The 27,621-nt window shown below is 35.4% G+C and overlaps 2 protein-coding genes across 3 annotated transcripts in view; both read right to left on the reverse strand.

Moving 5' to 3' along the window:
• LOC118184249 (sulfotransferase ssu-1-like) overlaps positions 1-27,621 on the reverse strand; it is a 116,805-nt gene that overhangs the window by 49,248 nt on the left and 39,936 nt on the right. The window lies entirely within an intron of this gene.
• LOC118184250 (sulfotransferase ssu-1-like) overlaps positions 1-27,621 on the reverse strand; it is a 79,360-nt gene that overhangs the window by 11,796 nt on the left and 39,943 nt on the right. The window contains exon 1 of one of the 2 annotated variants that reach the window (XM_085815425.1): positions 5,595-5,728. The exons of the other annotated variant lie outside the window; for it this stretch is intronic. The gene's annotated coding sequence lies outside the window, so the exon portion shown is untranslated. Of the gene's footprint in view, positions 1-5,594; positions 5,729-27,621 lie in introns of those variants that run through there. 2 annotated transcript variants of the gene reach the window in all.

Below are 27,621 nucleotides of genomic sequence, written 5' to 3' on the forward strand. Positions count from 1 at the left end.
TCGGACCAACGGAGCCAGCCTACCAGGTATCATCATACAGGCAGCTCGGATGTTCTCGACATTGTTATTACAAAAAATATCCAGCAAATCCCTTTCCTACAGGTGATTAATCAATTAACCTCTGACCATCTCCCTGTTAAATTTACTTACCATGGCTTTGAGAAGACCTTGCCTTTAAAGAAAATTATAAACTGGCAGAAATTCAATAATTCTCTGGAACAATTACCTGCACACCCGGCTCTTGCCGATATTGTAGACATTGAGTACAATATCACTAAGATCAATGGTAAAATTAAGAAAGCCCTTGATGATTCCACCAAATTCAAAGATTATAAGAAAGACAAGCTTCCCGACCACATCATTGAGAAAATAAAAGACAAAAACCGCACAGCAAAAATCTGGCGAAGAACAGGCGATCCCACTGTTAAAAGAAATCTGAACAGAAAAATTAGGAACATCAAGACCCTCCTCCTAAAATACAGATCAAATTGTTGAGACGATTTCTTAGACTCCATGGATTTCTATCCGAATACAGTCTGGCGTATTGGAAATTCCTTAACTCCTTCGAGCCGGGTAGCGAAAACGCGCGCTTATCGCGGAGGCCGGCAGTGTCTTCCGCGAGCGTCTCTCCAGGGCCAGGGGCTTTTTTGCTACTAAGCCTAAATCCATGAAATTTCCGAAGTATCAAAGCATTGTTTAATAATGCTCTATAGAGTATTTAAACGGCTTATGATTTATAGATATTTTTATATATATACTTTAATTACCTTATTTCTTGTTTAAATGCATATTTTACACATTTTATTTTAATTACTCACCATTTTATGACTTTTAACATTATACATCTGAAAACTAAATATATTACTTAAAATTCTCTTTTCGCATGAAAAATTTTAAAACAGGGATCTACACACAGTCCTACATTACATTCCTTGAACTCGTAATAACTCATTTGCCGTTTTGGAGGATTTTTCCGGGAATGTGAACAAACGAAGCATCGTCGTCTCATTTTCTTATCAGTCTCTTCTGAACAAAGTTTTGGAAAATGTCTTTCAGTTAATCTTTCAGAATCAATATCAGAATTTCAGAATCAATATCTGAAATATTTTGCATCATTTCTGCTATTTCGTGCTCTGTTAAACATTTTCGACGCTTCGACATTGAAACGGTAAAAACAGAAAGAATTCACGTCTAACAAGATCTAATTATTTTCTAAAAACTGAACTGTAAACCGAAATACTCAACGTTTTAGCGCATATAAAACTTCTACTTACAATAAACAACTACCACGTGCGAATAAAGTGCGATTTAAAGAGACGTCATAAATCACGCCATTCGGAAACATTTAGTTCCCCGTTTGTTTATATAATCAAAAACACGTGTATGTGAGTCATGCTTCTCTCATTTCGAGTAGAAGGTCTAATGTACATGTATCTGAAACCATATGGGCATACAGTGTTATCTTGTGGCAGAAATTATAGTTTGAAAACGTTCCAAGTATGATAGTTTGAAAATGTTCCAAGTATTCAAGTTGAAACGTATAACAAGGTACTGGCACAAATACGTGACAGTCGGTAGAGAACGCAAGAATGCTCTGGCACGCCTGCGTGTCGGCCGGTAGATAAGTGTGTTCGTTGCTGGCACGTATACGTGACAGTCGGCGCGAAGGGGTTAAGGAATACTAATAACAGAAATATTGGGCCACACCAGTAGTGGAATTGCTTATTCTGAACATGACATGGCTGAAGCCCTTGCGCAGCATCTAGAAAAGACTTTCACCAATCATGCCTCTAATAAAGAAGAGACAGATGAAGAAGTCGATAATTTCATTAACCACCTAGCTGACAGAAATTTTAATAATCACTTCAACCCAACTTCTCCAACAGAAATAAGTAATATAATTAGTAACTTAAAGTCCAGGAAAGCTCCCGGCTACGATAGCATCACAAATACGGTTCTCAAAGCTCTCCCAAGAACCTACATAGTCCTCATTACAAACATAGTCAATGCTTGTATGAGGCTCAATTACTCTCCGCAACAGTGGAAGCACGCGCAGATAATTACGTTTGTCAAGCCGGGGAAAAACCCAAAGGACTTAAATTCCTACCGTCCGATCAGCCTTCTCCCCAGTTTGGGAAAGGTATTTGAGCGTGTGCTCCAAAACAGATTAACTCAACATCTAGAAGATAAGAAAATTATATGTAAAGAGCATTTTGGTTTTAGAGCCGGTCATAGTACCGTGCAACTACTGAAGGTTACAGAATTTATTGTAGACGCCTTCGCAAAAAAGAACACAATCGCCAGTTGCTTTCTAGATCTAGAAAAAGCATTTGACAAGGTGTGGCATGAGGGTCTCCTCTACAAACTGCACCTTGTTCATCTGCCCATCAGTTTTATTAAGCTCATGAAAAGCTATCTTAAAAACAGGACCTTTCAGGTAAAAATTAATGACTCTCTCTCTTCAAGAAAAAGAATTAAAAGCGGAGTGGCTCAAGGAAGCGTTCTGGGACCGCTTGTGTTTAATATCTACACGAATGATATGCCGGTTCCTTTGAATGCAAAAATAGTGAAATATGCCGACGACACAGCAATTTTAACCAAGTCGCTAAAACCTCAGCTCGCTGTAGATAAACTTGAAAGCGCAATAAATATCATAGTACACTATTATGATTCATGGAAATTAAAAGTAAATCCGTCAAAGAGCCAAATTCTCCTTTTCAGACGTCATAGGAAGTTCACTCCTGTGAATGTAAATATAAAAATTAATGATCAAGCCCTAGAAATTGTTTCAAGTACCAAGTATCTAGGAGTGATCTTCGACTCACAGCTGTTATTCAAAGAACACACGGAGTATGCCTTTCGCAAAGCCACCGCTGCTAAAATGTCTCTTTACCCTTTAATAAGAAGAAATGCTAAATTAAATATCAGTCTCAAGAAGATCTATACCAGCTTAATAAGACCCACCCTACTTTATGCCTATCTGGGCCACTGTGTACAAGACTTATAGACACAAACTACAGGTCTTTCAGAACAAAATACTCAGACAAATTGTTGACTCCCCATGGTTCGTACGTAACCTGCAGATACATAAAGAACTAAAAATAAGACCCATAGCTGATCAAATTCTCACCACGAGCCACAATTTCTATGCTAAAATAGAACTTTCTCAATACGAACATATCCGTGATCTGATAAATTATGATCCTACTATAGAAATTGCAGCAAAGCGCCCAAGAGGCATCTTCCATAACAGCAAATGGTGAAATGTGTATATATTGTACATAGTACTATTATCTTTATTTTATCTTCATTGTGTCATTTTACCAGAGTCTTTGAAACTTTATAGACTTATGGACATGATCCGTGTACCTGGATCTTCAAGTGCTGATTATTTATTGCTAGTGTAAAATGTTTTTCACCATTTGCTACTTCGCTCAAATACCGCCGTCCCTATATGTACATAGTGTGTAGTTTCAGTAACTCATGTGCCTGAGTGTTGTACAAGAACTTTAGTGTTTAATTTCTCAGACCAAGACTTCACTGAATTGTGATATCTACTATTTCAAGATGCATTGGCTGTGACAGTTCACGGGAGGGTGACCCCCCACGTGACTGTCCAATCTGTGTTTTACAGCAAGGATGAATTTGAATATTTTGTTTAGCTAATCTGTTGCACTTAGTTGTGCCATTTGTCTTCATTTAGATCGCGATATTAGTTTAATTATTCCAATCTGGATAAACTGTTTCAAAACTTGATAATTATTAATATATCCAATATTTCTTATTGCACGCGTAAGCTGCTTTGCTCGGAGTCTGAACTCGGGTGGGTGACCACCCACGTGACAGGCTCCTGCCAATCATCTCCCTTCACTCCAATTACATTTCACAAAATTTGACAAGTTTCGCCTAGTTGGCGCGGCGTAAATCGCCTTAATTAAAAACTTAAGTACCAACGTCTTAGGGCAATTTACCAACAAAGACGGTTAAAGTAGTGGTTGGCTACTAATTGCCGCCTAGCCATTGACTCGATTTCGATAAAACAGAGTTCTAAAGATTTTTAAAGTGTATGGATTTAAGGAATTGTAGTTTTATAGAGTTGGTTGAAGCGGATGTAATGTACCGAAAATTCTCCCATATTTCTATGTTAGAAACGGAAAAATGTTAATAAAATGTAACTAAAATAAAATTTTTCTTTGTTGACCTAAGTAGGAATTGACTAATTTTTTTTTATATATTACATGTTATCATTTAAAACGCTTCCGTTTTTCTTTTAGAGTGCATTAAATTTATTTAACAGGCTTCAGAGTTATAAATTTAAAATTTTTATAGTAGATACAGGAAAATATTGTAATATTTCTTAAAACGTATCATTTCTTTTCAGTCACATGATTTGATAGACACTTTTGGGTCTTAGGTGTTTTGAAATACATTCATTCAAATGCTAATACAGCTTTCATCAACTTATTTTTCAAAAGTAAATCGAATTAAAACATAAATATTAATGTAAAATTCTGTCTTTTCAAATATTGTTTCCAAATTGTTGCCCATAAGAAGACTCAGAGGAAAGGAAACCGGATCTAATAAGTATCAATCGAAGAAGGTTTTCATTAAAATACCGAAACTCTAATTTTTTGTGACAGTCATAGACAGAGAAAGTAACAGTATTGTAATGAAAACTTAAAACGGGGAAAAAAAAAAAAAAAAAAAAAAAAAAGAAACTCTATATTTTTTGCTTTACTTTATCATTTTAGTTTGACCTTTTCCTAAGGGTTTTTTAATTGATGCTTTAAAGAAGACTTATTTTGCAAATTAGTCATTCCTATTATTTTTATTTCATTTTCAATTTTCTCTTAGGAAGAACGCTTGAGAGAAGAATTACTTTTCGTAATAAGCATTCTCTGGTTTCGTTTTTACGTGCCATTACTATTATTATCAGTTTTTTCTTTTATTCATTTTCGTTATCCTTATCTTTTATTTATCTTTATTTAATTTTTTTATAAAGTCCTTTCGGCTCACAGCTGATGCTAGTTTTCAGCTTTTGACAAAGCGATGGGAAGTATGTATTGTTCAACAAAGCGATGGGAAGTATGTAACAAACGTTCCGTGCAAACTGGACGAGGTAGATTTAGCAAGGTACGTGATTTTGTAAATATTTTTACGCAAATATTTCTTTATATTATAAAAATTATTTGTCATTCTCATTTATTTTAAACTCAAGTATTTGAGATAAGCGCGTTGTTGGGTCAAACTTTGAAATTAAGGTGATATCCATGATCAGCAACTAAGAGAACTTAAATGCAATTTTATTTCTACATCAAACTCTTCTGTATCGATATAGTTTTTATGCATCCCGTTTAAGATTCACGCATACAGATCCCGCAAACTCTTCTCATCGAAACTGCATTACACAAATTAAACAGTAAACTTGTAAATTTAGATCAGAATTATTTCTGCTATCAATGTCTAAAATGAAATACTTCACATTATCTATCTGCTCGTCAAAATGCTGACAGACATATTTTAATAATTATCTAGTATTAAACAAAATGAAGATCTGTTATACATTTCAGAAATTAGATTTGAAAAACACTTACCGTTATTTCTGCTTAAACGATATAATGATGACCTATCAGCCCAAGAGAGTGTGCGTCAAACGAGTAATCTTCATCGCTATGTCTGATATCCGTTGACAGAAGGTCAGAAACAAGAGTAGAAAAAAAGTTTGCTCGAGCGAATTAAGATCTTCGACATCAGTGGTCCCCCCCCCGTATTGCATGGAAGAAGGAAAAGACAGTTCAAACATAACGATCACTTTTGTAAAATGTACATTATAAAAATATGGAAGATGCTTGCAATTAACTTGCTTAAATTCCGAATCTTGAGCGTACGTTTATAAATCAGATGATGGTGGTTCGGTGGTTTACTAATTTTAACACCTTTTACATTTTAAAGAATATTTTAATTCATTATATACAGAGCGTATTCTCAGGCTGCCGCTTTCACATAAGCAAAAATGTTATTCTCTCATAACATGCGAGCGAGCGCCCTCTAGCCTTTTATTTTCCCTTTCAAATTATGTAACACTCCCCACCTTAACTCCGTGGAGAGTTCCTCGTTCAATAATATATTCTAGAATATTCAATTAATATTTTGACAATCAATCCTAGCGAAATGGTTAAATATAACAAACATGCATACATAATTATAAGCACATAAATTTTACAAAACATTAAATGATACCTATCAGCGAAGTCAGGAGAATCAAACCTAAAAATGCAAAATACAAACATTAGTTAAGTTCCATTTTACATAACAATTGCATAGGCCTTTTTAAGGTACCAGTAGGTGTTTTAATTATGCAAGATATTATTTTACCATCTCTGCCTGGCATTAATTCCAAAATTTTATCTATTGTCCAGAGATTTCTGGGATGTTTATCGTCATGAATCAGGACAATATCGTTGATTTTAAACTGAGATGAGTTAGAGTGTGGAGTACAAATATTGGCAGATATCAGATTAAAAAGATACTCCGTTTTCCAACGCTTCCAAAAATGATTAAAAATATCTTGATGGTATTTATATCGTTTAATAAATGAATTTCTCGATCCAATCAAATTATTTGATGTTATTTTATTAGCAGGCAGAAATAGTAATCTTCTACCAACCAGAAAATGAGAAGGTGTTAGTGGAGAAAGTTCATTGGGATCGGTAAACATGTAGGTAATTGGTCTACAATTAATCATTGCCTCGATTTCAAGAGCACTGTTTCAAGCTCTTTCACAGTAAGGGATGATCGACCAATAACTTTGCGTAAACTGGATTTTATGGTTCGTACCATACGCTCCCAAAATCCTCCCCACCATGGACCCCTCGCAATAATAAATTTCCAATTTATGTCTCTAGCAGAAAATTTCACAGATAAGTTACTCAAAGTTTTGAAAATATGTTTTAGTTCTTTGTCAGCTCTTTTAAAAGGTCTTGGCATTATCGGAGTACACGGTGGTACACAGTCCTCGGAGAGCTAAAAATCTTCGGAAAGCTAGCAAAAAACTTTCAGTGCTGAGATCAATTACTATCTCTATATGTAAGGCACGAGTGGCCGCACACGTTAACAACATGCCTGTCTTTCGTAAAATATAGACCGGCGAAGTCCAACCCGGTCACAGCAAATGGAGGCGACTCTTGGATTCTGTCTGGAGGAAGTGGAGCGATATCCTGTACCCCAGGACGAGCACTATATCGTCTGCATATCGCACATTTGCTGATGATAGTCTTAACACGCTGTCTTCCCTTAATGATCCAATATTTGTCTCTGATCTGAGTTAGTGTCGAATTAACTCCAGCATGGAATACCTTTTCATGCGAGTCCATGATGATCAACACGGTGAACTTGCATTTAGAGGGTAATAGAATAGGGTGTTTTACATTCTCGTGACAGTCTGCAAATTGAAGGCGACCTTGCAACCGAAGAATTTCCTCCTCATCAAGCCTTGGATTAAGGGAGTAGATGAAGAATCGAGAATTTGGTTTTTTTATTTGATAACTTAATTATTTCCTTTTGATATGATTCTCGCTGCGTAATTTTTACCCAATAACGTTCAGCTGCTTCAATCCTCAAAAGCACTTAAAGGTCCGTTCTCTGTAGACCTTTTCAGAAGCCTCCAAATAAATCTTAATACATAGGCAGTAATTCGAAGTAATGTTCCTAAAGAACTGAATTTTTCTATATCCAGACTTGGGGATTTACTGTTAATTTACAGGATCAAAATAATACTTTTTCTTAACTCTAACGATTCTGATTTGGTTGTAATTTCCTTTGTTTCCGAAAGTTTTCAGTAGGAAAACGTAACCAGTGTGCCCCATGCCACCACAGATCAGTCTTAACTAGTGACTGAGCACTAATTCCTGGAGTCAGTAAATCTGAAGGATTTTGTTTTCCTTCGCAGTGGTTCCACAATTTTTGTTGCATATACCGTACATTTCTGTAACACGATTGGCGATAAATGGTTTCCAATTATTTGGCCAAGCAAAGGCGATTTCGGAATCGCTCCAAAAATAAGCATCCTCAATTAAATCGCCAAACAATTTTTTTAAATATTTATACATTCGAGCAGCCACAAGTGCTTCCATTAACTCTAAACGAGGAAGCGTGATTGATATTAAAGGTGCAACCCTGCATTTCGACATGATAAAGGAAGTTTTAATTTCTGAATCCATCCAACAATATCTGAAATATGCGATGGCCCCATATGCTTTAGATTTTTTCCTTTCAAATTATGTAACACATATAACTTCACAACACGCATTTGCTCTGTCACAATATAATAACGTCGTAATGTAATGACAATGATATATTGTTGCGTGCGTACGGGTTCGTAATAAATTGAATGCGCAAGTCTAATGAAAAGTGAATACAATTTATTATTGTTACAACAAATAAAAACAAAATGCTTAAATTTCCACAGATATGCATACAATATTGCAATATCTCATAGTAGTTATCTTTTAAACTGTTCAAACGTACATCAGAACTGAATTCAAAACATAGAAAGCTAATCCGATTTCACCGTGAATTCGCTACACTAAACAACAGCAATTTTCTAAACAAAACTCATAAAACAACTGAATTGAGGTGTTTTCATGCCGTTTATATAAGCTTTTTAAATGCACGCGAATTTTCTGGTATTTTCTCGAAAAGCAAAAGCGTACAATTACGAGATATCTATTTATTAAATGCGTGTGCTCCTCTATTTTTAATTTTTCCGGCGTAGCTTTCTCTTCAAATAAGTCTCGTGCTTCATTGCACGGGAAAATGAAACAATTTAATAACAATTCTATTTCAAAATAGCTAATTCAATACAAAAACCGTAACACTGGCTCCTTCCCAAGGACTGCACGTCCCGAGCAGTACAATCCCTGGACAGGAAGCCAAACTTATAACTAAGGCATCAATGCAATAATAAACATTACATTACAATAGCAAACAACATAAACAAAAATTGTAATAGTAACTTAAAACAATTGGTAATTTTCCATTTCGCCGCGCAAATCTTGCCAAGCAGACTTTATTGGCGACAACATACAGTGTACACATAAAAAATTTTAACAAATGTTAGTTCTAAGCATTTTTTATTTTGAAGGCATAAACATTTTAATATCGTTTAAAATTTTGTAAAAAGCCAATAAATAAACACAATAAATTTATAAAAAGACATTAATTTAAGAATTTCCTATGCTTTCACGGTTCAACATCTTTTCATATCACGTGACCCCAAGTGATTTGATCTCACGTAAACTACGCTGCAAAAATCTAATTCTCTCAGTAATTATCTACATTAATTTCAAGTTAAATCTTAATTTGGAATACAAGTTTAAATGCAAGAATTATTTCAATTCGTACGAATAGTTTACTCAGAAATTATGTAAAACCATAGTGCTTTACTTTGCTAGTGCATTCTCATTAGAATTGACTTTGCCTTTTCTATATTTTCGGCTTCGGGTAAGCGGTGTGATTGCATCCTAATTGACTTAATTACCGCGAATGGCATAAAATTGAACTATCTGGTAAAAATTCTATGTAATTGTAAGCCAGTATTGAAAGAAACAATAAAGCTAACAAGAAATGGCTGCGAATTGTTTTGAAAATGAGGCATAAAGGGTTACCAGCGAGAATATTACGTTTTTCATCAATTGTACCATTATTGGTGACTTTAACGCCTGCGCCGGCAAAACAATAAACAATTCAAATACTATCAAATACTAAATACAAGTCAAATACACATTTAGAAACAAAAAGGACCATGGTCTTACACTATTTGCAATTATTTACACTACGTACTATGGCCATAGTAATGAGCTAACCTGTCGTAATGAAAGACTTTAGGTTTAGAGTTCGATGACTTAAGGATCCGAGCCAAAATGTCGTTCAGTCTGTTTAGGACTGTATAAGGATCATCCCAAGTTGACTGTTATTTAGGACTTCGTCGAATCGGTTCCACAACCACACCTTGTCTCTTTCGTTGAATCGATGTCCAGTAGCTCTCGTGTCGTATTTGGTCTTCACTTTCTCCGTCGCCAAGTTGACTCTCTCTCATGCAGAACGGTGCATCACTTCAAACCGGCCCTGGATATCTTGGATATATTCCTTAGGCGATTAAGGCGCATCCGTAGGGCGACCAAACAGGCGGTCACAAGGCAGACGAAGGTCTCGACCGAAGAGCGTTTGGGATGGAGAATAGCCTGTAGTCTGGTGTTTCTTTTCCACCCTAGTAAGAGTTCGACAGCTTTCTGAGAAGGGTCTTTCATATGAGACGTCGGCGTTTCCAGGTGAGGATCCCTTTTGAGGATGGACAGTTATGTCGTCAGATGCTGAAAGCAGTTTGTTGTTTTTGAAGTCTAAAGAAAAATCGTATTTCCTTAAAAAGTCCAATCTGAGTATGCATGGATCTGTAATATGCGCCACTTCCGAAATGCACTTCCGAACGTGATGTTCAACTTCCCAGCTATGGAGATTTCATCGCCAGACGCAGACTGGAGGGTAACACAGGATGGCGTCCAAATGAGTTTAAACATTTGAGCTAAATCTCTCCGAATGATGGTAACATTAGCTCCTGTGTCAGTAATCAGATTGCAAGGAACTCCATCGATATGCCCGTTGATGGACAGTCCATTACTGCTGCAACTCACTGCTGAAATCTCGAGCGTTTTAAAGAGGTGTTTTTCATACTCTGGCAACCTCCGTTCCTCGATATGGTCATTCATTTGTTTCCTTCGTCGTTGCTGGGAAATAGGCTTAATTTCCGTGCTCTGTGGTATTCTGCAGTTCCTTCGCTGGTGGCCTTCAGCTCCACAGTTCCAGCACTTTGGTTTCTTGTCACTCCTTTTCCGTCCCATAGCATTTAATAGTCTATTTAACTTCTCTGTCTTATTTTACGTGCTCTGGGGTGTTCTGCACTTCCTTCGTATGTGGCTTCCAACACCGCAGTTCCAGCACTTTTAGGGTAGGTTTCTTCTGACCAATATTCCGTCTCAAGGCATTCACTGGTCTTATCAAATCATCCGTTTTATTATCCGTGCCCTGGGGTGTTCTGGAATGCCGTCGTATGTGTCCTTCAGTATCACATTTCCAAAACTTTAGAGCCACTTTGTTCTCACTTCTACTCCGTATCAAAGCATTGACTTGTCTGGATAAAATATCTAAACGAGCCATCAATTGGCTCATGGCTCATGGACTCACACAGCTCTGACTGGGTAGCAATCTCTACGGGTTGCTTGCTGGGCTGCCTCACATTTCAGGGAGTACAACAGAGCACTTTTTAAATCTTTAACATCCGCTTTTCGTAGAGCTTTCTGTATTTCAGGATCCCGGATGCCATCGATAAAGTATTGCAGGGACAGGATTTCCCTTGTTTCTGGCGGGCACTCCGAAAAGGCGAGATGGGACAGCCTTTCAACATCCGTGGCGAGCTCCTGGAGTGATTCGGTGGGCTTCTTTTGGCGGGATTATAATTGAAGCCTATTGTAATCTTTCAAACATTTCTTCCGGAAGCGCAGCTCCAGTGCGCCGAAGAGCTTGAAAATCTAGCCTTTGGTTTTCCGGAAGAGTCTGAAGGATATCCGCACCGTCTGTACTCAGAGAAGCGGCGAAATGACAGGCCTTAGTTTGGGAATCCCATCCATTCCCATCCGCAACTGTAGAAAACTGTGTCTTATATACTAGGCAGGATGTCTTTCCATCATACGTGGATAGCTTCAGAGACGGACGAGCAGGCATCGGTAAAAATTTAAATCCATCCGAATTAATCCCTGCCGTCGCTACGAATTTCTTTAAAGTATCAACTTCTTTGGCAACCGCAGGAACACGGTCATCAATCTGTTGTTCGATTTGTTGTTGAACGGAGCAAATATCTTCCTTCGATTTCTTCTTTGACAGAAGAAGCTCTGTAACCTATTTATTGTTTTACGGCCCAAACTCTCTCTTCTATTTCCTCTTTCATCGAAGAATTTTTCTTCAATTTGTCCAACTTTATTTTACCCCACGTCTATTCTGCCTTTCATAGACTCAAATTTGTTTTCTATTATGCAAGTAGTTTCTCTTTTAATTTCATCTTTAACAGCTGCCATCTTTCCTTAACCCTCTCAGCGTTACGAACAGATTTTTCCGTATTGAAAGATGGCTTTCCAAAGCGTCACGCACGGATTATTTTGCCAACTTTTGATGAATCCGAAAGCGTTTCAAACGATTTTTCCTGCCTTACATTTTCCGTCTCGAAATCGTTTAGGACGGAATATTCTGTACTGTCGTCCCCTCCGACCTCCTGTCGCGCTTAAGTGGCAGTGGGGAAACAGCGATCGTTAGAGAAAGATGTTACAATGGGAGGGTCATAAATAAAAACATCAAATCCAGCCGTACCATCTGCCGACCTGAGGGCGATTTTCGTGCCGAAACTGGAAAATACTGAAAAGCCTTCAACGCAAAATTTTTATGTATGTGAAAAATTTGCGAAGCAAAATTTCTTCTGCAAAAGTAAATGTAATTTGCACGGGACCCATGAATAACTTTTAAAGAATTCAGCATCGCCTAATTTACAAATAATTTCTTTTAGCATAGAATAAGTACTTAAACAGGTATCTAACAATGACTGTAAAAACCGAGAAATTTGATATAATTTTTGCTTTAGCTGTGCGCATTGATTAAAAATATTGTATTTTTTAAAACTATTATAATAGTTCACAAAAAGAGTTACTTCAATATATATTTTGAATAATTGTTCTGAAATAAAAATGAGATTTTTGAAAGAGTTCAAATCTTGTAATTCCGTTTCAAACTAATGTGTCGTTTATATGTTTGTATCGAAATTCATTTAGCTGTGTGAATGCGAAGTATGGACATTTTATTATTGAAATATGTGGACAAAGTGCGTTTCCTTAAAGAAAAATTCATTTGACTCTTCTGATTTCTCGTTTAAAACGAACTACTGATAAACTTCATTGGCATGATATGAAAATCATTCGCAAATAATATCGTATTTGATTAAATCGCTTTTTGGCGTTGATAAAATAAAGTACTGAAAGTACATGAAATCGTATGATGCATTTTTTACCCTAAGCAAATTACTTCCGTTTTACTGAAAGTGTTATAGAATAAAATGGTTCGGATGATATTTGATTATGAATATTTTACTGTTATGAAAATGTGTTTATTTCCAAATTTCGAAACGGTTGGGACGTAAAATTCTCAGCAGGTAAGAGTAAATAATTATGAAAAATAGTTGTTAGTAGAAAAGAAATGTAAATAGCTTTTTATAAAATCGTCGCAAGCATTATACGAAGGTGGAAAACATATGATGGTGATCTGGGTGATGCAAAAAATTTCGAAAAAGGAAATAAGAATTTCCGATTATTTGTCTATATCAAGATTTGAAATGACACAATTAGATGCTCAGGTAAAGATAGACAACTTTCATGGAGGACTTTTGATGGGAAAACAATTTGTTATTTACGACTACGGTTAATTAAAACAAAAAAGGGCTGTCTCTGTATGGAGAGGGATGCCTTCTTGGAAGACGTTTAAAAGAAAACTGGCTCGTATTCACGTTCCAAGTGGGAAAACTCAATTCCAGATCAAACTACTAGTGTTCAGTGACGTTACTGCTCGACCGCTAGTGGACGTTATTTATGGCTAAGGACTGATGAGTTATGTTAAATTAGGTACTGATTACCCTTTATTTTTAAATTCATTAATTAATACTTATGATTGGGGTTTTACTAAAAAGGCCAATTATATGCATGTATTTCTTGAAATCAGTTTTCATATCTTTTATAAAATTTTATGTGCAGATTTTATGGCATCCTTCCTTCACGTCCACTCAAATAATTCCACAGCCTAAGAACAAAATAGAATTATTTAAAATTTAATATCTATGCTTCGTTTGAAATATTTCTCTTTGGTTTGGTTTACTTGAACAGCGCTCGAAGGCTATCTGCCAAAGTAGGGAGGCCTTCATGGAGAACTGTCTAAGAGAAAATGCCTTCTATACATGTTACACAATGGAAAAATCACGAAAACGTCCATGCAGCCAGCCCGTTCGCTGGGATTCAAACCGAACTACCCGTGTTCAGCAATTTTACTGCTTGTCCATTGGTGAGCGTATCACCTTTTGAGATAATTATCATAATATTATATGTTTTAATAGGCATCAATAACAATCAATGCTTACTGTTGTGATTTACATTTCCAGTGATGTTAATCTCGTAATTAATGCTCTTCGCTCTGTCCCTAAGAGCAGTAATGCTTCAACTGGGACTTTTAAAGCGGAATTAATACAAATGTGGTAATATTATTCTTGTCACTGTCAACGATACCAATCATACGATTTGGTATTCACTTTCGGAGCAAAAATACATTGAGAAAGAAATCAATTTGGGGACAAATAAAAAAGAATTGATGAAATAAGTATTATAAAAAAGCAAAATTCTTTTATATCTGGGTCATTTGTTACCATTTACTTTGTGTTTTAATATATTTTCATATTTTATTTCAGTATTACTTTATTAATTCTTAAATATTTTGTAAAATGGGAAAAATTTGTGAAATTCATATTTTCTTTCAATTCTAAATATAATTTTCTTTTCCAGTTCTAAAAATGTATTCTTGATATTATAGAATAACAAAAAGATATAGTATTCATTAAATCAATGTGCAATTATCGTTAATTAAAGTGCATTTTGGTAGTAGATTCCTGATAGTTATAATGTACACATGCTTCAAAAAGATTGCACGACTAAACAATTTTTTTACCGTTCCGGGCAGAACCATCGTTCCAATTTCAAATAAATAAATAAAAATAAAATAGGATTCAGCACAACGACAGTTTTTTAACTCATTTTATTACAAATGTGTGAAGCAAATTTCTTTTCGTTCTGCAAAAGAAATAAATATGTCAATGAATAATATGTTTTTCAGTGTGCTATTAGAATAAGAAATCCATACTCGTCTGACGCAGATTAACTTATACATAATTTTAATCAAAATTTTGCAGGAGAGATTTCAAATATTACTTTCAAGCACTAACTACACAGAAGTTGCATTTTTAAGTTTTTAAACGCTTTTTCGATCGTTTTAGCATCTTTTATATTATTATAAGTGCTAGGAACCGTCTTATTTCTCTAAATTTTCTTTAGCAAGGTAAGAAACAACACATTCAATGGCTCTTTTTTCACACAATCGCTTTGCAGACACTTAAATTTCACACGTCTCTCATGCATTCGTAGACGAAATAGTTCATAACTGAAAGCCTAATTTTATTCAGTTAATTTCTTACATTAAAATCATAACCACTTGTACTCTTTTTAAGATGTTCTCGGATAAATAGACATTATTCTAAAATATAAATGATAAAATCATTTGAAATATAATTTTTCCTTCTCAAATCATAACAAAATTTATTTCGCCAAAATATAATCGAAAATAATTTTAGAGCTATGAAAAAAATTCAAGAAGATGAATAAAAATTTTAAAATTCATTCAGTTGCATAAGAAAGTAAATAACGGCAGCACAACATTATAATGAATCATCAGAAGATCAGCTGAGAGCTGTAAAAAAGTTTCATTCCTACTAAATGGTTTATATAACTCTCCTTTTATAAAAGCTCGAAAAAGAGAACATATATATATCATGTGCATTTGGTGAATTGACGTATTAAAGGCATCGCTGTATATAATATAAATATTTGCTTGTTATTTTATGAAATAACAAGCAAGCCCCCAAACAAGCAAGTCTGGAGCCCATTCAAATACCCTGTAGAATTTTAACAAATTATTTTATAGGATACAAATATGCACATGCTTTTTATGAAATATGCAAACCTCATACAAATATAATTCTGTTTTATTAAAATTAACGATTATGAAATTTATTTTAATATAAATATATTACTCTACATAAAGAAACCTGCAGGCATCTTTATCAGGTTCTGTGTTCCGCCTTACTTGCTTTGAGAACATTAAATGTCCTGACTCGGAACAGGGAGCTTACTAAAGCTATGTTCAATAAATTTGGGAAGTAGACAAAACACACAGGAAGGGTATACGAAACCCTTTATTTTTCTCTCTTTACAATGATTTCCGGAGTTCGGAATACAGAGACCAACCACTTGTGGTCTGAACGTAAGAATATAAAAATATTAACTAAACTCTAACTAAACTTAACTTTGGATTAATGAAACAAGTGCCTACTCCAAGACTGGTCGTATATTAGCAAAAAGCCGTATGTAGTACAGAGAACTGCTAACACTACGATACGTTTAAAATTATCAAGAGGATTAAACCTCTGGCCTCGAAGGCAACCAGCAACCGAGTAAAACTACTATGGCAAGCGACCTGCTTCTAATAACTCCTTCCTCTCTCTTGCTTGGCAAAAAGCCACAACTTAAGTACTTGGCGTTAGCAAGACAAATTTGCATAAATAAGTTAAAGCTTTTAATTCTGGCCGGAAGTAGAAAATAAGAAGTGATAGTAAAGATTTAAAATAAAATAAACGTTAGTAAAACTTAAGATCCTTACATCTTTACTCCCATTATTTTTCTATTATTATCACCGAAAAAAAAAAAAAAAAAAAAAAAAAAAAAAGTTTTTTTTTCTTATAATAAGCTAATTAAATTAGTCTAAAAATACGACCTGTGAAACTTTTTATCCTCCTTGCCTCAGTTTTTCTTATGACAGTTACGCACTTTCTTTAAATTGTTTATATAAAATCCATTTATTTTAAATACTTTTCTAAAACGTTTTATAAGAAATAAGAAAATAATGCTAGCGCAAAATATTTGGTTGAAAAGTTAGATAAAACTGGGTTCAGTACCCAAAACAATAAATAAAAAATGAAAACAGTTTTTATATTAGTCCAAACGGGCATTTTTTCCATTTTAATGGGAATAATTCATTTAATTAAATTAAGGCATTGAAAATGAATAAATTACGCGTTTTGTTTTGTAAAAAAAAAAGTATCTTGTTGAATTTTAGTTTACATACATGTTTCGAGATCATTTGGGTTAAAGTCACTTTGGGCTAAAAATATTTAGAAACAGCATATTATTAGAATTTCCGATACACAGGCTCGCAGGCTGTAGACAAAAATGTTTTATTCCTTACAGTGTTGCCATTGCTCGCTTTGAAACTGTTGAGTTTTTTAATCAAAAATCCGGTAACGTTTTACAGAATATGAAATAGACAATAAAAACATATTCCAAATTCTAAATTCGGGCTTCCAAGTGTCCTTGTTCGGGTGGAGGACTATGTGATCCAAAATGTGATGACTCTAGGTAACGTTATTTATCCGCAATGCGAAAAACATACATACGTTCATGTAGATTCTCATTATTTAGTTTCTTTAAAAAAGTACAGGGCGATAATATTTGGTGGCAACAGTTTGAAAAGTAATTCGGGCATTTAAAGTGATTCGACGCAAAATGCCGTTTTGAAACTAATAACCCTTCTGTACTAGCACTCATTTGGCTTTTAAAAAGGAATTATAAAATTAAAAACATTAAAATAAAATCCAGAAGCTTTCAGATTTTATATTACGGCCAAAGGACTTTTTTTGACGCTTTGTGTGTTACCTTTATTTATTAAATACCATGTTCTTCGCAATTAAAGATCATAAATTCCAATTCAACAGCAATATCATAAAATATTTAAAAACAAAATATATTTAGAATTTCCGATAAACAGTCTCGCACGCTGGAGATAAAAACATTTTATTCATTACAGTGTTACCACTGCTCGCTTTGAAACTGTTAGTTTTCTAATCAAAGATTCGTCAAAGTTTTACAAAATATGAAAGAGATAATTAAACAAATTCGAACTTAAAAATTCCAGTTTTCAATGTGCATATTCGAGTGGAGGATTACGTTATTCTTAATTTGATGGCTCTAGATGCTGTATTTTTAATAATGCAAGACATATATTCATGAAGATTCTTAATTATTTAATTTCTTTAAATATAATACAGAACGATAATATTTGGTGGAAACAATTTAAAAGTTGATTCGCCGTTTATAGAATCCGCTATAAAATACCGTTTTGAAACTAGCCCATCTATCCTAGCTCCCCTCTAGGGTTTTATATATATATATATATCATTATAAAATCCGTTCTTAAATTTTGTATATATTATGCACATACTGATTATAAAATTGAAGCATTTTGCAGAAGATTTTCCTACAAAATTGTACTCACAGAAATGCGTTCTTACATTCGGTTGAACGTCTTTCTCTTACGATACTGAGAAAAGTTTAGCCTCTATTTCTAAAAACAGATCAAGTATTTTCAAATAGGGTGCATGTTGAAAAGAAGCGGTAATGTAAAACGACTAGAAGAAAGAATAGGACATGCGTTGAAAATTAGGGGAGGGACGATAAGAATGAAAGGCAATGTGCATTGTCATTCTACGTATTATATATGGCACCTTTGATGAAAAAGACTTCTTTTCAGCTATCCAGGAGAGTCAGTACGCCCTAGGCATATATAACTATTGTCTGTTCGTATAACTTGGCTCACACTGTAAAATTTAGAACGATGGGAAAGAAAATTCTAAAGTGCAGTTTACATTAAAATTTTTCCAATATCGATATTACCTGCTAATTGCATTAAAATTAGCTAACTACAGAACACAAGAAATATAATAAGACTAGAATTCTCTTATTGCGGGTGTCGAGTTTTAGTATTGTATGCGAATAAAATTTTTGAATTGGTTTTGTCTAGTTGAACCTTGCTGATAGCGGGAATGATAAAACACTTGCCGATAGTTTGATTTAGGTTCGAACATAGGTGAATGGGATGACTGCATTAGAGGTGTTTTGTGAAAAGGGCTTCCAGGGCTTCACTATGGCAGCCCTGGTATGTTTGCAATAAGTAGCTCTCCTATGTTCTGCAATATCCAAATAGAATAAACTATTTTTATTGAAAATGAATAAATTACGCGTTTTGTTTTGTTAAAAAAAGTATCTTGTTGAATTTTAGTTTTTTAGAGGAAAGAAGGAAAAAAATATTATATATTTATTTCTAACTCAGCCAACCAGCCATGTGAACAAAACTTAATTTTGCTTCTTTTAGTTGAAGTAGAAATATATTGTGCATTTTGGTGAATAAAAAGGGTTTTACACTTCAGTTTCGACTTAGAATGTCTGTTTTGTATTTTGCTTTACGGAAATTAAAATCTTTAATTTTTTTGTTGCAAACCCTATATGGGGAAAACATACTCTGTATAAAAAAAAGCATCACATATGTACGTAATAATAAATAAATATGAGCCTATAGGAAGCAAACCTGTTGCCAAGACTCTCTTAAATATTCAGATAGATTGTGATCATATTATCCCGGGTATTCGTTGAAATTAGTTGAATTTCTCTTACCAAGATTACTTCTACTTCAGTGCATGTTTTATATAATTTCTAATATTCGCACTTTGAGCATGTATATTCTTAAACACATAAATATTCTTGAGAAAAACATAACTAAAAGAAGATGAATCTAATATGTCTACACAATTTTATTTTAAAATTCGTTATCATTTGCATTTTGAGCGCAAACATAATTGTTTTCTTTTCATATTTCAAAACTTTCACCATTTATACCCTTTAAAAGTAAAAAATGAAATTTACGAATGTATAGAATTCTGGGAAATCTTAGTTCATTATATCGAAAACCAAATTATAAATATAAATATTTATAAAAGTTTATGTTTCTGCATTAGGTAACTACACTGAAAGTAATACCGATAAGTTCAATAAAGCGCATCAAGAGCGTTGGCCCATCAGCGAACGAACAATAAAGTCTCTGACACTGATAATTCGGCTCAGAATTCGAGTTTCGGGGAACGAGCTCACTGCGTAGGCGTTTTCTTTTTTTTTTCCCACTTGCAACATGTATATGAGACAGTATCCCTCAGAAATTCCTCCACGAAGACATCCCTACACTTAGGCAGGTAACCTTCGAGTGCTTTGCCATAGTCAAATTAAATAAAATTAAAAAAAAATAAATAAACATTATGAGCATTAGACTAATGTCTCTGTTTAATTCTTTCTATATATATAGAAAGAGAAAGAATTAAAGGTATAGAGATTAATAAAACCATAAGAATCAATCTGTCAAAATCCGATGCCTTTTTTCATTAATGCTCTTATAATTTTTCAAAGCAGGAATTTCTAAGAGCACCTGTTTATTTGCTCTTAGCCCCCCAAAAAAGAAAATAAGTATCGGAATAGTAAAATATACTGATATTTTCTTAGAGTTTAAAGAAAACAATATCATTATGGCACAATTAATAAACTCGCGGCTTTCCTTACTCATGGCTATACATAAAAGCGGAAAATTGATGACAAAAACTTAGACGTCTGTAATTATAGATTAGCAAATAAACAAGTCTTTTATTTCATGTTTAGTTAATTAGTTCTGTTATTATATCAAGTAAATTGTGAAATATTATTTATATCCGTAGCTTAAATAAACTCTGCATCAAAAATACCCGAAGTTGCAAATAATATAAGAAATTTTCCAAGTTAACAAGATATTTTACTTTATTTAAAAAAGTAAACTATCTTGGGAACTATCGAAAATCATATTGTTTCAGTGAGAAAGTATTCCTTTTATCCTAGCAAGCAATCGTATATAAGAAATAAATTCAATAACTAAAGTTATCAGGGTCAATGTTCCTTCTTACCTTCTTCGGGAACATACAAGGACCTGACTCGGAACAGAGAGCTTACTAAAGCTATGTTCACTAATTCAGGTAAGTAGACAGGATACACACGAAGGGTATACAAAACCCTTTATTTTTCTCTATATACAATAACTTCCGTACTTCGGAATACACTGACCCGCTACTTGGGGTCTAACGTAAAAGTACTAAACTCTAATTTAACTTTAAACTAATAAACGTGGAAGATTGGCCTTATATTAACAGGAAGCGTATGTAGTACAAAGACTGTGAACACTACAATACGTTTTAAAATTTATCAAGAGGATTAAAACCTCTGGCCTGGAAGGCAAACAGCAACTGCGTAACTTCTAAGGTAAGCGGCCTGATTTGACTCAACTGCTTCCTCTCTCTCGCTTGGCAAAAGGCCACAACTTAAATACTTGGCGTTCGCCAGACAACTTTGCATAAAAACCTTAACGCTTATAATTCTGGCCGGAAGTAGAAAATAAGAAGTGATAGTAAAGATTTAAAATAAAATAAACGTTAGTAAAACTTAAGATCCTTACATACTTCCCGCCAGAGTTAATTAGTTTCAAACTGAGGTCTAAAACGACCTTGTTGAAAACTTTTAGCTCTAGAATCTAACGCGAGGCCAATCTTTTACAAATATACTTCGCTAGAAACTAGATATTTAAAAAAAAGAAATTCGTTTTTTTTTTTTTTTTTTTTTTTTTTTTTTTTTTTTTTTTACAATAGCAGCTCCCAGGATATACAACAATTTTCTTTCATCTGTACTGCATCTAAACAGGAGCTTTTATTCAATTCTGGTTCCTTCCAGAGATCTGGAAGGAAAACTAGTTTAATGAAATGTTACACAATGAAATGGCAAGTAACATGTATAATTATATTTCACTTAACATTCTTATTTCATTCATGACTATTTTAATTATCTCTCCCCGTGCTCTCTGACATGTGCTGTAAAAGAACACCAAACACGAATGTGTTTCTGTCTACGTGTTCCACACTTCCTCCTACAATCAAAACACTAACGTGTTAAAATTCAACATAACAAGACCTCTTAACACACCCTAATTTCAACTCTAAACCCTGAGGTACTATTCTGAAAGTGTCTAACTCTAAAGTGTAGCGTCAGAGAGCCTAACTACATCATTCAACCTTTAACACATATTCTCCATGATTTAGTCTTTTTTTTTTTTTTTTTTTTGCAGTCACACGACTAAAAAAATTTTAACATTCACTTTTACCATATCACGGTATTTCTTAACCTTTAAAATAACAGTTCACATTGTATATAAGAACATATCAACATGCCGTTAATTTTACACATTTGAAAACATACATTAGTAGTACATTGTTAACTTCTATTCTTTTCAAAGCAAGTGCCAATTCTTTCTACATTGAAATAATACATTTCAAAAAGTCTTTCAGACTAAAACTTCTTTCTTGCTAGAATGTTTTAAATAAAATTTATACAATAACTTTTTACAATATTTAAGTCTTTACACAACGCTATTATACATCAACTTTAGTTTTACGCGCGAGTAATTGAAAAACCTACTATCAAAATCGGTCACAACTCATTTCTCGCCCTTTTGGCGATAAAGGTAGACCTCGCATGAGGTAAAACTTCTTGAAATCTGCCACTTGCAGTAAGAATGAAAGATTAACTTAAGTTTGCAAAGTAACATAAAATTTTACTTATCTTTGTGATATTCGGACATCCTTTTCTGGGCCCAGTCTTTGAAGGTATTGCAGATAGTAGTTTGATTTATCCTCCTTCTTGTACGGGCTCGCCCTTCAGTGCCTTCCTCTGGAAGCTTCCTTTTTTCACCAGTTCGGTCACCCTTGAATACCTTCTTTTTCTCCTCTGCTTGTGGTCTTGGCCGTTTGATGGCAGCTGGTCTTGGCGGAACCGGGAAACTTCTGTCGTGTTCCTGCTTGGACCTCGTTGCTGGCCGTTCAAATTTTCCTTGTACTTTTTCCTCCGCCGCTGATGGCCCTTCCGCAGTTCGGCGACTTTTGCTGCGGAGAGTCCTGTCGGATGAGTAGATCTTCCGTTTTAGAGCCGGGTTATAGTTGCCGTCATTTCTCCTGGTTCTCTTCACATACGTCATCCTTCTCCCTTCTTCATTCTGGGGGTGTTCGTGAACTCTCTTTTCTGGACGGTGGAACGGCTTCTTTTTCTTGCTACCTTCAATTTTTGGGTGGGGCAATTTTCTTTTCACTTGCTCCTGCCTCTTATTGGCTTGCCCTTGTACTTGTCGTTTTTCCACCTCTGGAGCTTGTGCCTGCGGTGTCTGCCGTGCCGGATCCTGCAAAAGATCTGAAAATATTTGCATTTTATTACGATCGAAGTAGGGCTTGATTTGATCAATGTTTGCGGAACAGGTTTCACCATTTCTGGCTTTTAACACTACTACAGCGTGAGTTATTTTTTCTATAACATATGCTCCTTCAAATCGTGGAAAAAATTTGGCAGTTTTATCTTCTGGTGCTGAAGAAAGTGAATGCTTAATTTTTAAAACTTCATCCCCTACTTTATAAGTTACTCCCCGTCGTTTCAAATCATAATAGAGCTTCTGTTTTCTTTGTGCTACTTCCGTATTCTTCTTTGCTTCTTTTATTAGTTTTTCTATATCACCCATTTTAAATTCTGGGGCTCTTTGTTGCACATAAAATAATTTATCTAACGGTGTTATAATCTTTCTGCCTAGAAATAACTCAACAGGAGTTTTGCCCGTTGTATCATGTTTTGCAGTCCTAAGAGCGAAAGCAAATTCATTGACATAGTTATCCCAGCTTTCATGAAAATTTTTAACATAACTATTGATAATTTTCACTATATTTCTATTGACCCGTTCCGCTATATTTGATTGCGGCCGATACGGGACCATTTTTAAATGACGTATGCCCAGTTTTTGGCACATGTTTTCAAATATATTACTTACAAATTGAGGACCATTATCCGATATAACTTTTAGGGGCGCCCCGTATTTTAAAATATATTTATTTAAAATAGAATCAGTAACTAATTTCGCGGAGGCTCGTTTTAAGGGAACAATTTCGGTCCATTTACTAAAATGATCAACCATAACAAGGAGATACCGACTTTTATTTAACTGACTTTTTGGGAAAGGGCCCAATAAATCGATGCCAATTATTTCATTTGGAAATTCGGATTTAATACTATTTAGAAACCCGGCCGGGCGGAAATTAATATAATTAACTGCTTGACATGTTGGGCAGGACTGGACATACGCCCTTGTTAACTTTTGCAGTTCAGGAAACTAGACTGCCTCGCGTACGCGTTGGATAGTTTTTCGAATACCAGCATGAGAAGCTAAAGGGCTGTCATGGAGCTCCTGCAGGATATTTAATCTAAGACTAGCTGGGATAACAGGTCGAAATTCGTTGTTGGAATTCGTAGTTTTTGTATAAAATAATAGACCATCTATTAGTTCGTAATGGGCCGCCCTATTTCTTATCGCCACAATATCTTGGTGGCTAAAATTTTCAGGATCCTTCAAATACTCATAAATGCTTCCAAACTCAGGATCCTTACCCAGTTCGGTTATTACAGTTTCTCGGGAATTTATTGTACATGCTGTAAGCATTGCCACCTTTACGGTATTTCCTTGTTTGTCTATTTTAATTCTTGATAGGGCATCTGCTACGATATTTTCCTTTCCAGGGTATGCTTGATTACCAGATTATATTCTTGCAGCTTGAGTGCCCATCTTATTAACCTGGGGGATAAATTTTTCCCTGAGTACAATCTAGTTACCGCCGCATGATCAGAGTACACTGTTATCGGCGCCTTTCCAAAATAGACTCGGAACTTTTGCACTGCTAACAGAAGTGCAAGTGCCTCTCTCTCGGTCGCGGAATAGTTTCTTTGTGTTTGATTTAAAGTTCGGCTAAAAAATGCCACGGGCGGCTGATTTTGCGAAAGTACCGCTCCTACCGCATAATCCGAAGCATCCGCTGAAATTTCTAAATTCTCATCCTTTTCAGGAAATTTCAACACAGGGGCTTGCGTTAATGCTTGTTTTAATTTTTCGAAAGCACTATTGGCTTCGGCCGTCCACGAGAATCTTGCCTTTTTCCTTTTTAATTTTAACAATGGCTCAGCGATAGCCGCAAAATCTTTTATAAAGGACCTATAATATGAACAAAGTCCTAGAAAAGAAGAGAGCTTCTTTGCCGTGTTTGGAGTCGGATACTTTTGTACAGCGATTATTTTTGGTTCATCTGTCTCGATCCCTTTTTGAGATATTTTGTAACCTACATATTTTAATTCAGGGGCTGCAAATTTGCACTTTTCGACATTAACTTTTAGACCGGCCTCATTTAATAAAGAAAACACCTGTCTTAAATCCTGTACATGTTGGTCGAGATTATCACTAGTAATAATGATATCGTCTAAATAGATAAATGTGGACTTTCCAAGAACAGGCCTTAACACAATGTCCATGCATCGCTGAAATGTTGCCGGGGCCCCTGAAAGGCCAAACAGCATACGCAAAAATGCATAAGTGCCAGTCTTGGTTATAAAAGCAGTCTTAGGCACGTCCTCAGGCCTAACCCCTATTTGAAAATAACCAGTCGTTAAGTCTAAAGTCGTCATAAATTTGGTTGATTTTATGTTCCTTAAAATTTCTTCTATGATCGGTAACGGATATACCGGATATTTAGTTATGGAGTTTAATTTACGGTAATCAATAGCGAATCTCCATCTTTTTGGATGCGTCAAAGGATAGTCATTATTTTTCTTACATAAAACCACCGGGCTAGCATAACTACTTGAGATGGGCGTTATGATCTTTTTACGTAGCATATCGGTAATATGCCATTCTATATAATTTTTTCCTTATTCTTATCATACCGGTATGGTTTTTGACGACCTGGCATTGCATCTCCGGTGTCAATACTATGGTTAGTAACCTGAGTAAATCCTGGAATATCACTAAATAACGAAGCAAATTCACTTACCACTTGTCGGATTCTTCCTTGCTCGTCATTAGAGAGGTGGTCAAGTTCAAGTTTTAACATCGGCGGTTCAGCGTTTTCTGTACGAACTGGTTTCATTGTCAGCTTAAGGGACGCTTCATTAAAATCCAGCGTAGCTTGTGCTTCTGAAAGAAAATCTATTCCTAAAATTAAATGTGCTTGCAGATTCTTTACTATAAAAAACATCACCTTTACTTGTTCGTCCTTGATACGGATATACAAAGGTACTTTACCTACGCACTTACATTTTTCTCCTTGTGCCGCTAACACTGTCGTATTATCCGAATTATTTATGCGGTATTTGCGAAAATACTTCCTAAAAAAATCTTCTGCCACACAGGAACACTGCGCGCCGGTATCCAGGAGTGCGGTGGCTGGGATATTATTCACCAACACTTCAATTTTCGAAAGATTCAGATTTTTCACCATTACTGTATTTAACTTGTAGGAAGAGGGGTTTTCTTGGCCTTCGGATTTCCGCACCCTCCCGTCAGCAGAAATCCGTTTTAGTTTAAATTATTTCTCCTTTCCGTGCTTTCCTTCTTTTTCCACTGGCCTTGAGACTTTTTTCCTGGGTTGCTATTGAATGTCGATGTTCGCCGGCTGTTTTTGAATGCTCGGGTTTCCTTGCCCACTGATTCGCTTTTTCTCCGTAGCCGTGTGCTTGAGTTTGCTGTAGTCTTGGCGTACCAAATTGGTTTCGCTGTTGATACTGGCGTCTTCTTTCGACGTCCGCCGTTCTTCTACTTTCAAACTGGATTGCTAGCTCAGATAACTTTTCCAGTGTAGTCGGATTTCTTAATTCAATAAAGTCTTGCACTTGGGGCAGTAACCTCGGAAAATCACTTGAATTATTTCAGGATCCGGACGGTTTCCATACAAGAGTTTGAAAACGTGAATTTTTCTTAAAATAAAGCTCGAGAGGTTTTCGATTCTTTGTTGATATATACTGAAAAGTTCCGTTTCTAATTTCGCACGATCCCTTACAACAGGAAAGGCTTTTAGTAGGGCAGTCTTGAAATTCTCGTAAGTATAGGTGGGACTTCCTGCTTGACCCAAGAGACTTCTGCCTATACATTTGAACCAGTTAAGCGCTTGGCCCCTCAAAGCGCTGGTAGCTGAGGTAACTTTTTGAAACTCGTGCACGGGATAGAGCATGAAGTGGTCACCAATTTTTCCGAAAAACTGGTTACCGGTGAGTTTCCATTAAATGTTGCTTCTGGTTTCATCGAAGCGCGCATGGTCTGGACGATGTAACCAAATCCTTCCAGGGCGGCAGCTGGCATTTCTGGATTCTGAGCCGTTTCTGCAGGCAGCACAGGTTCTTCTTGACACTCGGCCATGGTTATTCTTCTTCGCTGGGCGCCACTATCAGGGTCAATGTTCCTTGTTACCTTCTTCGGGAACATACAAGGACCTGACTCGGAACAGAGAGCTTACTAAAGCTATGTTCACTAATTCAGGTAAGTAGACATGATACACACGAAGGGTATACAAAACCCTTTATTTTTCTCTATATACAATAACTTCCGTACTTCGGAATACACTGACCCGCTACTTGGGGTCTAACGTAAAAGTACTAAACTCTAATTTAACTTTAAACTAATAAACGTGGAAGATTGGCCTTATATTAACAGGAAGCGTATGTAGTACAGAGACTGTGAACACTACAATACGTTTTAAAATTTATCAAGAGGATTAAAACCTCTGGCCTGGAAGGCAAACAGCAACTGCGTAACTTCTAAGGTAAGCGGCCTGCTTTGACTCAACTGCTTCCTCTCTCTCGCTTGGCAAAAGGCCACAACTTAAATACTTGGCGTTCGCCAGACAACTTTGCATAAAAACCTTAACGTTTATAATTCTGGCCGGAAGTAGAAAATAAGAAGTGATAG

The sequence above is a fragment of the Stegodyphus dumicola genome, chromosome 4 (genome assembly GCF_044657685.1).
Source record: "Stegodyphus dumicola isolate Sdum_Otavi_A_Nest chromosome 4, ASM4465768v1".
NCBI classification, from domain to species: Eukaryota; Metazoa; Arthropoda; class Arachnida; order Araneae; family Eresidae; genus Stegodyphus; species Stegodyphus dumicola.